We start from the raw sequence: 15826 nt of genomic DNA, 5'->3' as shown, positions 1-15826 counted from the left end.
TGTACAAGGTTTGTTTGAGCCCTCTGAGCGTCTCTGGCGGGTATGGAGTTTGACTCTAAATGCGATCTCGCCCCTCCTACCACCTTGCTGGGGCTTCTCCTTTGCCCTTGGACATGGGGTATCTCCTTCAAGTCACTCCAGCGCTGCACAGCCACCGCCCAAGCACCCTGCAGCTGCAGCTCCAGCCGCCATGCCGCTCCGTGGACTATGCAGTCCATAGAGTTCTCTAGGCCAGAATACTGGAGTGGGTAGCCGTTCCCTTCTCTGGGGATCTTCCCAACCCAGGGACTGAACCCAGATCTCCTGCATTACAGGTGGACTCTTTGCCAGCTGAGCCACAAGGGAACACCTTAAGGAGTTAAAAATGGAACTATTCTATGATCCAGCAATTCCACTTCTAGGTATTCATCCAAAGAAAATTAAAACACTAATTTGAAAAAAATATATGTACCCTCATCTTCACAGCAGCATTATTACTATAGCCAAGATATGGAAACAACCAAAGTGTTCATCCATAGATGGATGAATGGATATAGATGTGAGATACACACACACGCACACACACACACACACACACACACACACACACACACAGATAAACATACACACAGTGGAATACTATTCAGCAACAGAAAAGGAAATCTTGCTATTTGCAAGAACATGAGTGGACCTTGAGGACATTATGCTAAGTGAAATAAATCAGAGAAAGACAAATACTACATGATCGCACTTAAATGTGAAATCTAAAAAATGAAACAAAACAAAGACCAAGCTCATGGATATAGAAAACAGATTGGTGTCTACTAGAAGCCATAGCCGGAGAAGGCAATGGCAGCCCACTCCAGTACTCTTGCCTGGAAAATCCCATGGACGGAGGAGCCTGGTGGGCTGCAGTCCATGGGGTCGCTAAGAGCCGGACACGACTGAGCGACTTCACTTTCACTTTTCAGTTTCATGCACTGGAGAAGGAAGTGGCAACCTACTCCAGTGTTCTTGCCTGGAGAATCCCAGGGACAGCAGAGCCTGGTGGGCTGCCGTCTATGGGTCACACAGAGTCGGACACGACTGAAGTGACTTAGCAGCAGAAGAAGCCATAGCTGGGGAGTGGACGAAATGAGTGAAGGGGGTCAAAGGTACAAATTTCCAGTTATAAAATAAGTCATGGGAATATAATATACAGCTTGGTGACCATTGATAATAATATGGTCACCAATAAAATATCTGAAAACTGCTAAAAGAGTAGATTTTTAAAGTGCTCATCACAAGAAAAAAAATTTAAACATATGGTAAAGGATGTTAACTAGACTTGTTCTGGTGATCATTTTGCAGTGTATACAAATACAGAACCATTATGTTGTATACCTGAAAACTTACATAATGTTATATGTCAATTATCCCTCAATAAAAATGTTGAAAAAAGAAAATGAAAGCATATCAATAAGTTTGTGCCAATACACTTGAAATGGACAGATTCCTAGAAAAATACTAAAACTAATAATCAAAATAGAAATTCATAGTAAGTAGGTTTAAAATGTCAAAGAAATGGATTCCTAATTAGAACCATTCCTCAATAAAAACCAGGTAGGTGGCTTCACTGGCAAGTTCTAAAAAAATAATTAGAGATTTCTCCAATCTTATCCAGTTCTCTGATAGAAAAAAAGATTAGCATAACATTGCTAGCGAAACCCGGAAAGGAACTATGAGAACTCACCAGGTCAATCTGACACATGAACATGTATGCACATATCCGAGACAAAGTGGTGGCAAACTGAGCCCAGGAAAAAACTGTTAGAAGACAGTTTAAAGACAGCGTAATTATTACTTTAATTACAAAATATACACAAGTCAAAATGTGTGTTTATCTTATCAATTAATGATAGGGAACCCCTAACCTAGTTCTCAGGAAAAATTTTAAAAATCATTCATAATTAGGTAAAATATAAGCTATAAGAATAAATTTATAGTACAGGGAATATAGCCAATATTTTACAATAACTATTAATATAAACGGATTATAACCTCCATTGAGAACACCAAGTAATCCTTTTGGTCCACTTCAAAGTCTTTCATGAATTTTCATGGCAATATAAAAAGAATCATCATCAAATTTGGCTTATTCTAGAAATGCCAAATTAGTTTAACAATGTAAAATCAATGAATGTGATTCATCACATTAATGGATTAAAAGGGAAAATCCTACACACAGCTCAATAAATGCAGAAAAAAATTTTGATGAAATTTTATATCCACTTGATTTTTAAAAAGAAAGTTCTTAGCAAACTAGGAACCGAAGAGAATTGCTTTAATCTGCTAGCAAACAGATGCAGCAAAGTTAGAGGAAATGCTCATTTAACAGTAAGACATGGCTGCCCTCCGACAAGTCAAGGGCTGCTTCGGACTTGTCTTCTGAAATGCTGGGGAGCTATGGAACTGGGGAACCGAGTCCGCTACACAGTCAAGCTTGGATAGTAGCTCCAAGGAAATGACTCAGTGTCCCTTCATGGGAAAGATCATGCCTTCCTTACTGCTGATGATTCTTTCTAGATATTTGAGGGCTTTGGTTAATTATACACCATAGAACAGCATTAATATTCTCAAACAGTATCCTTTCTGCTCAGTATCAGCACTTGGGATGTCAGCAATCCAGAACCAATCTTCTCACAAATCCAACGTAGAAAACTTACTTCACAGAAATGCCTGTTAGTGTTTTTATTCTCTCAAAAAATACATCTGAAGAGCTCAGTACTGTAGTGTTAGGGTGCTTGTTTACAGGGAATTCCGCCTGTATGAAGCAGAAAATGAAGCAGAACATTAAAGCTGTTTGCAACAAAGGGCCAGATCAAAGAGACACAGCAGTCAGAGTCTGAGCAGTTCTGGCCCTACAAAACAAAACGGTGCGTGAGTCCCTTAGGGACTGTCCAAGCTGGCCTGTCATTGAGCATCGGGGTCTATTGTGGCCTGCCCGGGATGCCTGAGCTGGCATACTACTGTGAGCAGCTTATTTTTATGAGTGTTCTAATGACCTCTAAGGGGAGACAATGTCTCTGCCCACTGGCACTAACTGCTACCCTCAGAGCTGAGTGATGGCATTTGGCCACAGTGGCCACCCCCTAGCTCCTCTGGTCAAGTCCTGTGGGGGAGAGAGGGGGCAGAGAGACTGCCAGGCTTCTACCGGAGACAAGGAGCCTGAGTAAGGCATTTGTAAGGAGGCCTGGGGTTGAGCAGGGTCACTCACATCTCCTCTGGCTCTTGACCTTCAGGGGAAGTATGTTGATGAAAAGATAAGCTATAAAAGCAAGTCATAGAAAGCAGTGCAATAATAACAAATAATCTGGGAATACACCTTTGCTGGGATTCATTAAATGAGAAGAAAAGAGGCCTCTGCTCATCACTGTAATACCGAGGCCAGGGCTAGATCTGTGCCTGTGGCCAGGATGGTGTCCTACTCGGAAGGCGTCTGGGGAAGTGCAGCAACCTGCGCGGTAATGCTGGGAGACAGCGAGAGAGCCTGGGTAGATCTGTGGGCAGGGGGCACCCTGCTGAGTAGGCTGCTTTGCTGGAGAACCACAAGTGTACACTACTAGACTCTGATGCTGGGAGGGACTGGGGGCAGGAGGAGAAGGGGACGACAGAGGATGAGATGGCTGGATGGCATCACTGACTCGATGAACATGAGTCTAGGTGAACTCTGGGAGTTGGTGATGGACAGGGAGGCCTGGCATGCTGAGATTCATGGGGTCGCAAAGAGTCGGACACGACTGAGCGACTGAACTGAACTGAACTGAAGTGCCCTCTCTGTCTATTCTCACTCACAAGTTCCCTAGTTGTCCACACCCAGATACATGGAGTGTCATGCAGGTGTGATCTCCTGGTACTTCTCTGCTTTCCCCACCACCCACCTTTCTTCAGAGCAGAGCAGGAAGGGACAGTGTCACATTGCACTTAAAGCCCTCTCCTTGAAATAGGTGCAGAATTACGAAGCATTACACACTTTTCTCACCCTCACCCCTAGACTGTTAGAGTGATTGTTTATATCACAGCTTGTTTATATACTACAGCAAACACAACATCATAACTATTGATGGGTGACTTTCTTATGAGCTGTCATAGGCTCAACTGTGCTTTCCTCTGCTTTGAGTCATTATTACCGAGTGTGATGCCTAAAGAGAGTAAGTTCTCAGTAAAAGTCAGATGAATGGAGAATGGATGAACAGAAAAGTTGTCTGCATACCTATCATGTAATGTCAGTATTCTGGAGCAATGTTCGTTTCATAGGCATTGGTTTATGACATGAGCATACTATCCAGAAATGCTTAGGCATATTCCACAGAGACCAGTCCCATGAGAGTCAATACGAGAAGAGTTCTTGGGACATACTGCATTCCATAGGCTTCCTGGTGGCTCAGTTGGTAAAGAATCTGTGTACAACGCAGGAGACCTGGATTCGATCCCTGGGTTGGCAAGATCCCCTGGAGAAGGGAATGGCTACCCACACCAGTATTCTTGCCTGGAGAATTCCATGGGCAGAGAAGTCTGGGGCGCTACAGTCCATGCGGTCGCAAAGAGTCGAACATGACTGAGTGACTAACTTCATTCTGCGGGAGTTCCATAGTACAGATTAGTATACTAGCATCAGATGGACCAGAAGAAGGACTTGCACACAGAAAGTGCCATCTCTCTTGATCTTTGGCATGAAATTATGATTATAGGAAGAAGGATAAATGAATTAAATATTGGGTTGTAATAGAAAACTTACTTTTGTCTCTTTAGTGGTTACATAGGAATTCTATTGCATTTATTAGCATTTATCCTCCAATCGCTTTTCCCAAGAAGGGCTCATGAGTTCTATATTCCATGTCTGGAATATTTGAAAATGTCTTTCTCGTGTAGTATGATGTTTGTCTGCATAAAATTCACATGTCATTCTTTTCTCATTTGGAGGGTTTTGTAGATATTGTAGAGATTTGTAGACATTTTGTAGATATGCACCTAACCGCATAGCATTGAATGTTGTTATGGAGGAAGCTATTGTGTTGAAAACATAACTCTCATTCAAACAGACAGGTAACATATTTCATTGTTCCATTTAACTTATTAATGGCCAGACCAGCAGGAAGACAAAAGGGTTGGCTGGGTTTAAGAAACGAAATTTTTCCCCAAGCACCATGTACTCACGTTTAAACTTTTGTTGTTCTCCCATGGCCTTTTTCTCCTCCTCCTCCTCCTCTCTGAGGTCTTCTGTCTCCTCTAATTCTTGTTTTGTGGGTCCGTGATTCTCATCTGTCAGGTGTTCTTCAGCTGCTGGTTGCCTGTCTCCTCTCCTCTGGTGTTTGAATGTTTCCCATGGTCGCTCCTTTCCACTTGGACAGGAAACCCTGCTGTCTACAGTGAACACTCAAGGGTGGTGTGGGTATCGTCAGGGCTGGAAGCTTGGACTTCACTCTGCTGCCTCTCAACTTGTCCTTATTGGCGCTGACTTCTCGTATGTCCCTGCTCCTCAATTTCAAGTAGTTCATATATTTGGATGAGTGAATGAATGTCCATATCTTATTTTTCGGGTGCATTTTCCTAATGCTTCGGTGAAGCCAGTCACCACAAACGCTCGTTTACTGTTAGAGAAACCAAGTGAATAAGCAGCTTAGTGCTGTCACAGAGGGCCTTCAGGAGTTCTCCTTCTTCATGAAGTGAAAAGAGATGTTGCCTTCTCATGCTGCAGTGCTAAAGACTAGAATTGTTAGTAGATAACACTTGACACTCTCTCCCAGACCATCTCTCAAGAGAAGCAGTCTGGTAACAATGAACAACAACCACCATCTTGACTGCTGCTGCTCTTTTGTATAAGGCATTTTGGGAACCACTGTTAAGCGAATCCTTCTGGACTTCGGGATTCCCTTTTGCTTAGCTTTTTCTGTTGATAACAGGTAAAGCAAAGGTTGTTGGCTAAAGATAAGTCAGAGTGTTGGTCAACCCTAGTCTTCTCTCCACATGCATAGTGCTTGGGTATGCTGAAAGTGCCTAGCCCTGTGTGTCCCAGAGACAGGGGTAAGAAGGTGAGCTTCTGATTCAGAGCCCTTTCCACCCTGCAACCTGGGAAGACATGACTCACTCACAGAGAATGATCAGAAGGAAAACAAGGATTGCATCAGAACAGGGGCTCACCAGGCCCCTTCAGAACCCTGCTGCTGGCTGCGGCATGCTGTCCACGCCGGCCCGGCTATGTGCTTCTGGCCCCGCACAGGCGCAGTGCAGGCATCCTCTCGCATGGGTGTGGTGCATATGTCGTTCCTCCTGCTACGAGAGGAGGATCATGGCCATCTTTTAAGTGGAAGTGGTTGTTCATCTTTCCACAGACAGTAGTGAGACCCTGAGGCCTGTTCCTTGTACTGACTTTTCCTGGCTCGAGAGATCCAAGCTGAGAACAAGCCATCATTGTATTCCAGGCTGCTGAAAAGGAAGGGTGGGTACCAGAATTGGCAGGCCCCAGTTGCTGGGATCAGCTGTCATTTGTCTGTTTCTTGGTTGTTTCCCAACTTCTTTCTAACTCAGGGTCCCTTCAGAGAGGATAGGTCAGCACTGGGTCAGGCTTAGAACAGACACAGCTCCTCTCAGAATTGTTATGCTCTAATTTTCCATGTGATTTTTCTCTTACAAAACAATCCATCCCACCTGAGGACAGAAAAGAAAAAAAAAACAAAAACAGACCACAATATTAAAAGTTTATTGTTGGAGTGATAATTTTACTGCTCACCTCTGGATTAACCTTGGTCTAACACATTTCCAACTTCATTGTATTCACTCTGTATTGTTAGCGCTTAAAGTATTTTCTGTGCCCCGAAGCATTAATTAAATGAGCGGTTGCATAAATGACAGAAGAGGCAGAGAGGTGAGTTTATTCCAACTTTAAATGTAGTTGAATGCCTGTTCTTTGTGTGACCTGCCGGGGAGAGCAGCAACAGCCACCCTGGAGTGTGAGAGCAGTGTCTCCTTGCTGAGCAAGATCCCAGCACAGGGACTGCTTCGGTCTGTTACCCCATCTGAAGCTCACAGGAACCCCCTAAAGAGAGTTAATTGGTCTTTGTTGGAGAGGCGGACTCTAAGTCACATGGAATTATACCCAGAGCCGGCCCCACGGTTCTCCATCCCTCTGCACTCCCTGAGCTCTTCACTGGAGCTCAGGGTTCCCTGCTTTTCTGCTTGGATTTGGAGCTGACAATGAGCCTCCTTTTGGACAGAAACACAGCCACCCTGACACTTCCTGTGTGGGCTGATTTTCCACTTGGCAGCAGCACTGGCCCCCAGAGCCCACAGTGCCCAGGGCACCTATTGTTTGAACTCAGGTGGCTTCTGTGTGACCGGAAGCCCCACGTTCTCACCCCTCTGGGCTGCTCAGCCCGCTCCCTGGTAAAGGCTGACCTGGAATGACAGGCAGTTTCTACAGTTAGCTTTGAGAGGGTGGGATGTGCTCTATCAAAGAAGGAAGGTGGGAGGCCGTTGGATCAGTGTTTGCCTGGATCCTTTATAACCACCTCGAAACGGTTTCCTGCCACTAAGGCAGTCCCACCTTTGTCATCCCCCCACCACAGGGCACCCACTCACCCCTGCCAGCAGTCACAGTGTGTGCCCATCTAGGAGAGTCTGTTACCTCTAATGAGATTACTCTGCTCAAAGCCTGGCCTGGCTCCCCTCCATGTAACCAGAAAGCTCCAAACCGGCTGGGTAGGCCAACTGTGAAGCCTTCTCCACTGGCACAGCCTTCTGCTTCCTGGGGAAGGAAACTGGCCGACAGCAGCCTCACATCTAGGTCTGGAAATGGGGTGCTGGCAAACCAAGTCTGCTCTGAGGTCGCCAGGTTAGCCTCCAGGACAAACAGGCCCTGCTTACCCGGGGCCCAGGCACCGAGAGCGGGGCAAAGCTGCAAGGGCCCCAGGCCAGGAACAGCTGCCCACGGGGCCTTCAGCTCAGGAGGCCATCGCTCAAGCCAAAGAAGCGCCATGAACCAAGGCCAGGCTTGGACTCTCAGGGTGACTGGAATAACAGGCCGATAGTCTCCCAGGCTTGGAGACAGTCCCAGTGTGCGGAGAGCCCTGAGCCCACAGGGGCCTCTCAAGCTGAAGGGTCTCCATAGAGGTCGTACCTGCTGAGCAGGGTGCAGTGCAGTACCCTGGCCCAGCCTCCCCTCTCGGGCTCTCTTGTGGAGCTGAGCACGCTGCTGGCACTCAGCAGTTCATAAATCACCGTCCTGCAAGGCCTTCAGCTGGGATAACTGCACAGCTGGAGGAATTTTCTTTTTTCCCCCCAAACTTAACACATCATAAAACACAGCCGTTTAGGGAATGAGAACAACCAGGAGGTGTTTTTGCCTCAGAGGCTCTGTTCTAGGAAAGCTTGAAAGGTGAGGTTTGGAGCCTGATACATCTCCACTCCCAGTCAGCCTTACCAGAGCATGAGAACGGCCATTTCCACGGGTCCCCAGGCACCTTCTGAACTGGCAGGCTGGCTGCTTGGCCAGGGCCAGCCAGACCTGGGGCAGAAAGAGGCCAGGGCTCTCTCTCCAGGGCCATCTTGGGTTCGTGACAGGTGGGTTTACTGTAAGCGAGTATAAATTCGTCCCAAAATTTGGTCCTGAGTCTCCTCATCCCATTCAGAGTCTGTCGGCACATGACCCTAGGTTCTGCCAGCCAAAGACAAGGCCTAGTCCAGAGGAGAGCTCGGAGGTGCCTGGCTACAGTCTGGTTAAGGAGGGAGTCTCCGCCAAGCCACAGCTTCTATTTCGTATCAGATCAAGATTCTCCAACATGGGTATTAAAGACTTTACTTTCATTCATTAATTCATTGACTTACTCTCTTTTCCTTTTCTTTCATGTCATAAATATTACTGAGTATTTCTTAAGTGTCAGAGACAGCCTAAGCAGTAGAAGCAGATAGGTGCCTGTTCCCACGGTGCTTTCAAACACTTCAGGAAGATTACAATGCCTATAATTTAAACATCATCTCATCATGATTATTTGAGGAGATGCAAGGTATGAAAGGAAGCAGGCGCCTGGAGAATGTGACAGAGGAAGGGGATCCGTTCTTAGGGTTCAGGACTAGTGACAAGGGGGCAGTGACGTCTGAGCTGAGATCTGCAGGGCAAATAAGAGTTAGTTTGCTGAGGGCCCACCAGATGTGGCAAATGGCAGCGACAGAGCTGCCTGCAATGGGCCTATGCAGGGGGAGCGAGCTGTGTCCAGGGAATTGAGAGACCAGTGCAGCTAGTCAAGCGAGGGTGGCGGGTGAGAGCTGAGGGAGGGTAGTGGCTGGGCTCAGGGGCTCAGCTGGGGGCTGTGTACTAGACAGTTTCTCCTGGAACCTTTCCAGAAGGCTCCTCCTGGAAAGTAGGGGCAGTGGCATCTGCTTGGAGTGAGGGGGACTGTACACAGTGGGAGAGTTTAGCAGGAGGGCAAGTTGACAAGAAAGACATGGTGGGTGTGAAATACAGGACTTTGGGATATTGAAATGTGGGTCCATAGCAGAGTCCATTTTCTCTTCCTTTTCTGAACATCTCCATATGTATGTGCACCTCAAACTTCATATATACGGTTCTTTATACAGATGAACACATATGATTATATATATTAGATTTTATATATATTAAGATTATGCTCTTCATATATATGTATATTTTTTTTTAGTTGAAGCAAGTAGTATGAGAAAAGGAGCAGAAGAGAGAAATGTGTTGCATTCTGGAAACTGCAAGCTAATCAGCTTGACTGGAGCCAAGGATGAGGGGGAAGGGCTGGCTTAGTTTATGTCCCCGAGGGTAACTAAAAAGAAGGAACAGATGGGTCATATTAGCTTCTCAGGATAAAGGTCACCTTAATTGGAGGCTGGGGATGACTGCACGCCAGTGAACTGGTCCAGCTGATGTGACTTGCAGGATGCAGGAGGACTCACCTGCCCCACAGCCTCCTGAGAGCATTGCTCTTAGACTAGAGTGCTTTTCAGAATCGTCAATCCCATGAGTCTGAGAAAAAAGGCCAAGGAAATTACAAACAAAGAAAAACCAAAAACAGCCTCCAAACTCCCTTTTTCTCTCCTTGGGAGGACTGTCTTTGTTAAAGTCTCCTTGGTAGCTAAAGCTGTGAGAAGTCGTGGTTCAGCAAAACTGTAACTGTTTAACCCAGAATCAAGTTATTGATCCTGTCTTTTAGCTTCTGTATTCTGATGCTTGGACACCTTGGGACCTTGCTGCCAGTTCCCAAAGGTAGTAAACAACCTACCTGAGAGTATGTTTTTCAACTGCAAACCAACCAGCCCAGGGCCCATACCCGACTACCTCCTTCAGTGGTTCTCACACTTTGGGCCAGTATCCATCTGCCCTAATCACCCAGGGCCACATACTTGAAACATGCCCCAGAACTACTAAAATTGTTCACACTAGCTAATCCTAAGCAACCTCATTCTGCCCTGTCTAGTCATTCCCACGAAAACCACAATAAAGGCATTTGCCCACAATTTCCCCCTTCCTCTGCTTCCTGATTGACCCTGGTGGCCCTACATGGCAGGCTGTGTCTCCTGTTTCTAGGGATCTGTGGATATAACAAAGTCTTTCAAGACAATCATTTCCAAGTCTGCGTGTCTTATCATACCTGATTAAAACAAGTCCCAGTACCCTTACACAGCTCTATGGGTAGTCTGACCAGGACAGTCCTTCCTGACACCTATTGCTCTACGTAATTTCTATAATTCTCCAAAGTGTCCCAGTCTGGATGATAAGTTTTAAAGGGCCATGTCTCCTCATTGAGAATCCTAGGTGATATGGAGCAAAAGAGGAGGGTCAAGGGCAGAATCCTAGAGATTTGTGGGAAGGAAACAGGGTTAATGTGAAGTGGGAGAACTTGTCACATCAGAGAAACTGAGACTTGGAAAGTCACAAAAGTAACAATTCGTGAAGAAGCCAAAGGAAGTGAGCGCCGCAGACGGCAGAGTGGGAAGTGGTGACTGCACAGCTCACTGCTCAGCGTTAGAATCACGGAGAGAAGCTGGGATGGAGATGGGCAGGAATCCGAAAGGCAACAAGCCTAAGGACATAGTTTATTTCAAGGGGGTAAACTCGGTTTTCCTGAGTTTTGTAGAAGAGAAGTCACAAGACAGAAAACATAGCGAGAAAGCATCATCTCTTTAAAAAAAATGGTGCTGCGGAAACTGCGCTGCTGCTAAGTCGCTTCAGTCGTGTCCGACTCCTAGCGACCCCGTGGACTGCAGCCTCCCAGGCTCCTCTCTGTCCATGGGATTTTCCAGGCAAGAGTACTGGAGTGGGGTGCCATTGCCTTCTCCGGGGGAAACTCCATATCCACGTGCAAAAGAATGAAACTGGACTTCTATTTGATGCCATAAATAAAAATCAAAGCAAAATGGATTATATATGTAAGTGTGAGACCTGAAACTATAAAGTTCCTCGAAGAAACCATTGGTGGGGGCGGGGGGAACTTCTCGACATTGGTCTTTGCAATGACTTCTTGGATTTGATACCAAAAGTACAGGAAATAAAACCAAAAATAGACAAGTGGGACTTTATCAAAGTGGAAAAATGGAAAGGAAACAGCAGACAACAGTGAAACGACATCCTATGGAATGAGAGAAAATACATGCAAACCGTCCATCTAACAGGGGGTACTATCCCAAACATAAACATCTACTTCAACTCAACAGCAACCCCCTCCAATAACCCAATTAGAAAATGGTCAGAGTGCTTGTGTATACATTTGTCCAAAGGAGGCATACACATGGCCACCAGGCGTATGGAAAGGTGTTCAATATCCCCAGTCATCAAGGAAATGAAGATCAAAACCACAGCGGGATATTACCTCATGTCTGTTAGGATGATAATTAGCAAAAGCAAAAGATAACTGTTGGCAAGAATGTGGAGGGTTGGAATGCTTGTACAGTGTTGGTGGGAATGTAGAATGGCACAGCTGCTATGGAAAACAGCACAGAGATTGCTCAAGAAAATTAAAACCAGAACTATGATCTGGCACTCTCACCTCTGGGTGTATATCCAAAAAAATGAAATCAAGAAGCCTAAAAGATACCTGTATCCCCACGTCCACTACAGCGTTATACACAATAGTCATGATATGGAAGCAAATCAAATGTTTATCAACAGATGAATGGACAAAGAAATGATATGTATCATATATATGTATATACTGAATCTTTAAAAAAGGAAATTCTGCCGTTTGTGACTGCGTGGATGAACCTAGAGAACATTATGCCACGTGAAGTAAGCTGGTCACAGGACACACACTGCATGATCCCACTTATATGAGCCGTCTAAAATAGCCAGCCTCAGAGAAGCAGAGAGTAAAATGGTGGTTGTCAGAGGCTGGGGTGTAGGAGGAGGTGAGGAGTTGTTTTCAATGGGTATAGAATTTATTATACAAGATGATAAATTCTAGAGATTTTGTTATACAACATCTTACCTGTTAGTTAACAATATAGTATTGTGTGTGTGTGTGTATGCGTGCTGCTGCTGCTGCTGCTAAGTCACTTCAAGTTGTGTTGAAGTCTTTGCAATGCTATGGACCGTAGCCTGCCAGGCTCCTCTGTCCATGGGATTCTCCAGGCAAGAATCCTGGAGTGGACTGACACGTTCTCCTTCAAGGGATCTTCCCGCCCAGGGATCTAACTTGGGTCTCCCGCATCTCCTGCATTGCAGGCAAGTTCTTTACCACTAAGCCATCAGGGAAGCCCCATAGTATTGTACTCTTTAACATATGTAAAGAAGATTGATCTCATGTTATATTCTTACTGAAAAAAAAGAACACAAGGAAATTTTCTTGAAAGTGATGTATATTTTTAGTGCCTTGGTGCTGTGGTTGTGGGATCGTATCATAGGAGTATACATATGTCCAAATTCATCAAGATGTATAAATTAAATATATGCATGCTTTTGTATATGAATTATATCTCAGTAAAGCTAAAAAAAAGAAAAAAAGAAGTTATAAGACAGAAATGTGGAAAGAGGTCAAGAAGGAATCAGGAAGGTGAGGGATCCAGAGTCCAGGAGGAAAAGTTTGTCTTGAAAAGAGGAAGACTATTTCTCCATAAAGACCCACTGGGGGAAGATAGAGACATTCTGAGGCAAAGGGGAGAGAAAGTAAGAACGTCATTATCAGATGAAATCTCAATAAATTACGAAGCTCATTCCTCAGGAAGTGGGGGTGCGTGTGTGGGCTTGGAGAGAGGAGAAAGATTGGGAACAGCTGCTGGAGGAACCTGCTGGAGGCCAGCAAGGGAGGAAAAACTGGGTTATGCAGCAGCCTCAAGGGGCCCGGGAGGTTTGCAAGGCCTGGCTTGCTGAGCCGAAGCGTGCAGTTCTACAGCCTCCCTCTCTGCGCTGCACGGACCAAGGGGCACAGGGGAAGCGAGGTGCTGGCTCCGCTGGTGCTGGAGCCTGGCAAGGTGGGAATGGCAAAATGCCAGGAGAGCCAGGGATTTTGAACCATATGTGAGCTTAGAGTTGAAACTGATTTCGAAAAGAACTTGTGGGATGAGAAAATGGGTGATCTTTAGGGAGATAAAGAGCAGATGAAGGAGGACTGGGGAGAGATGGAAGTAGGAGCAGATTGTGGTCAATGAGGGTTACATCAGAGGGACTGGCGATGGAGTGATTCTTACTATTTAAGATTCTATGCTCACCTAAGTCTTCGCTACCCCAAGGGTCCCTTTCAGGCCAATTTTGCTCCATGAAAGTGCATGTAGCCCTCACTTTGCATGGTCTAATATGCATGAATGTCTGTTACCCAGCTTTCAAGATTTTCTTTTTTTTAGTTTTCAGATGTGTTAGCTTTGAAATTGAACAGGACACTTTGCGACACGCTTGGGTATAAGAATACTTCTCCCCCAACCACATCCCCCGTCTCTTGAAGTAAAAGCCTTTGCTTCAGGCCTCCCCTGAATCTCAAAAGGCTCAAGAGTTAATGGTTAGGAAAATGTGAACATGTAGTACTAAGAATATCTGTTGGGCCAGGAAACTGGTAATAATTTAAACAACACATCAGTCATACAGCATGGAATCTATAACGCATGTCAGAGTCTATAATGCACTTTTGATTATAAAAATTAAAGGTCATATTTTATATCTCAGGATAAGAGGTAAAACTGACTTCAGGCAAAAATAACCAATTGAAGACAAGGGCTCCATGGCTGGGTGGCTGAGCCTGGCAAGATCCTTATTGTACTTGAGAGGAAGGATTGAGATGAATAACAATGCAGATTATTCTCAGCTCAAAGGAGAAGGTAAGTCAGGGATACAGATTGGAAAGATCAGGGTAACAACTGCAAGAACAGAAAAATGTCATCATTTCAAAACCATCAAGAAAGCAAAAATTGCCTGTGCAGGAAAAATATAAATAAAAAGAGAAGCAATAGGAAGGTATGGAAAAAAGAAGTTATAAAATAAGATAGCTGAAGTAAGTCCAAGTTACATCAGTAATCACAAAAAAGCAAACAGATTAACTTACTTATTAAAAGATAGATACCATCAGGTTAAAAAATTTTTAAATCCATCCATATGCTGTTACAAGCGACAGAACTGAAATAAAATTATGCAGAAAATTAAGGGATAGAAAAAATACACATATCAGGCATATGTAAACCTAAATAATGATGGTGAAGCAATATTAATCACAGATACAATAGAATTTAGGCAAATGGCATTTGGGGGTAATGGGAATTCACTATCCTAAAATAATTATCTGCAATTATGAGCTGGATGTTCTTGAATAGCATAGCCCTGGAGTATCAAAACCAATATTGTATCAATATGCATAAGGCAAAAGCGAACAGAATGATAAAAAATTGCAAAGCTATAACCATAATGTAAGATTTTAATTCACTTCTATATATACAGATAAGAAAATTAGTAGACAGAGAATCCAAACACTATCCCCCTGCATAATCTGATAAATAAATATACCACCTTGGAATCATTGTTGGGGCAGTTCTCTGAAAACTCTGGTGGACATCCAGGCTGGCACTTCTTTCTGATGGAGATGGCTTTGTTGGTAACAAGACAAAAATCACTGTCCTTCAAAACCTAGGAAGTAATGGCACTGACATGAAGTAACTAGAAACCTGTCCGGGTGGCAGGCTAAGTGCCGTGTTCTGGGTTAGTGCTCTGAGCCTCAGGATTCCCATCTGGAAGATGGGCATGGGAACCGTGTGTGGTCTGCTGACTGGGAGCACAGACTGGCAGGAGGAGGGGAGGAAACGAATAGGCTTTGAGCCCATTAAGCTCCATGCATATGCCAGTGTCCTGATGCTGTGAGATGTTCTTGTGGATTCAGACCAGAATGCTACTGTGTTCACAGAAGGTACGAGACAAATCATGGCTGGATTAGTTAGACAGGGAGCAGAATAAATCAGCCATACCAAGAGTTTGGTCTTTTGGGAGGAAAGCCTGGTTTGAACAGGGAGCTATTATTGTCCTGGAAATGAGGGAATTGGGAGTGTCCAGGTCATCAGAGCCCAGCTAATTAAGGCTGGACTTAGTCACCCTAACAGGAAGTCTGGGAGCCTGATAGCTGGAGGCCAGCGGACTTGATGCTACCATCCCCTGAGGTCCTGCCAGGCCACAGAGGCTTGGCCCTGGGACACTAACGGGTTCCATCCTGGGCCCACGCCTGAACCCACCGATGCGTGGAACCACTTACTCCTGAGAGCTGGTTCAGGGGCCCTGGTTCAGGTGGGGTAGATCCCCACCCCAGCCAATGCTTGAAGGCCTACATGACACTCCATTTTCAGTGAAGAAAGAAAGGCTACTTCCAGGGAAGGAAGAGTCTGG

The 15826-nt window shown here is 45.1% G+C and overlaps 1 protein-coding gene across 7 annotated transcripts in view; it reads left to right on the top strand.

The window, feature by feature from the left end:
- PTPN20 (protein tyrosine phosphatase non-receptor type 20) overlaps nucleotides 1–15826 on the top strand; it is a 123813-nt gene that overhangs the window by 73753 nt on the left and 34234 nt on the right. The window contains exon 11 of one of the 7 annotated variants that reach the window (XR_009734257.1): nucleotides 14129–14280. The exons of the other annotated variants lie outside the window; for them this stretch is intronic. The gene's annotated coding sequence lies outside the window, so the exon portion shown is untranslated. The remainder of the gene's footprint in view (nucleotides 1–14128; nucleotides 14281–15826) is intronic. 7 annotated transcript variants of the gene reach the window in all.

The sequence above is a fragment of the Bos javanicus genome, chromosome 28 (assembly GCF_032452875.1).
Source record: "Bos javanicus breed banteng chromosome 28, ARS-OSU_banteng_1.0, whole genome shotgun sequence".
Classification (NCBI taxonomy): Eukaryota; Metazoa; Chordata; class Mammalia; order Artiodactyla; family Bovidae; genus Bos; species Bos javanicus.
The sequence above is the reverse complement of the archived record's forward strand: the minus strand, read 5'-3'. Positions and strand labels throughout refer to the sequence as shown.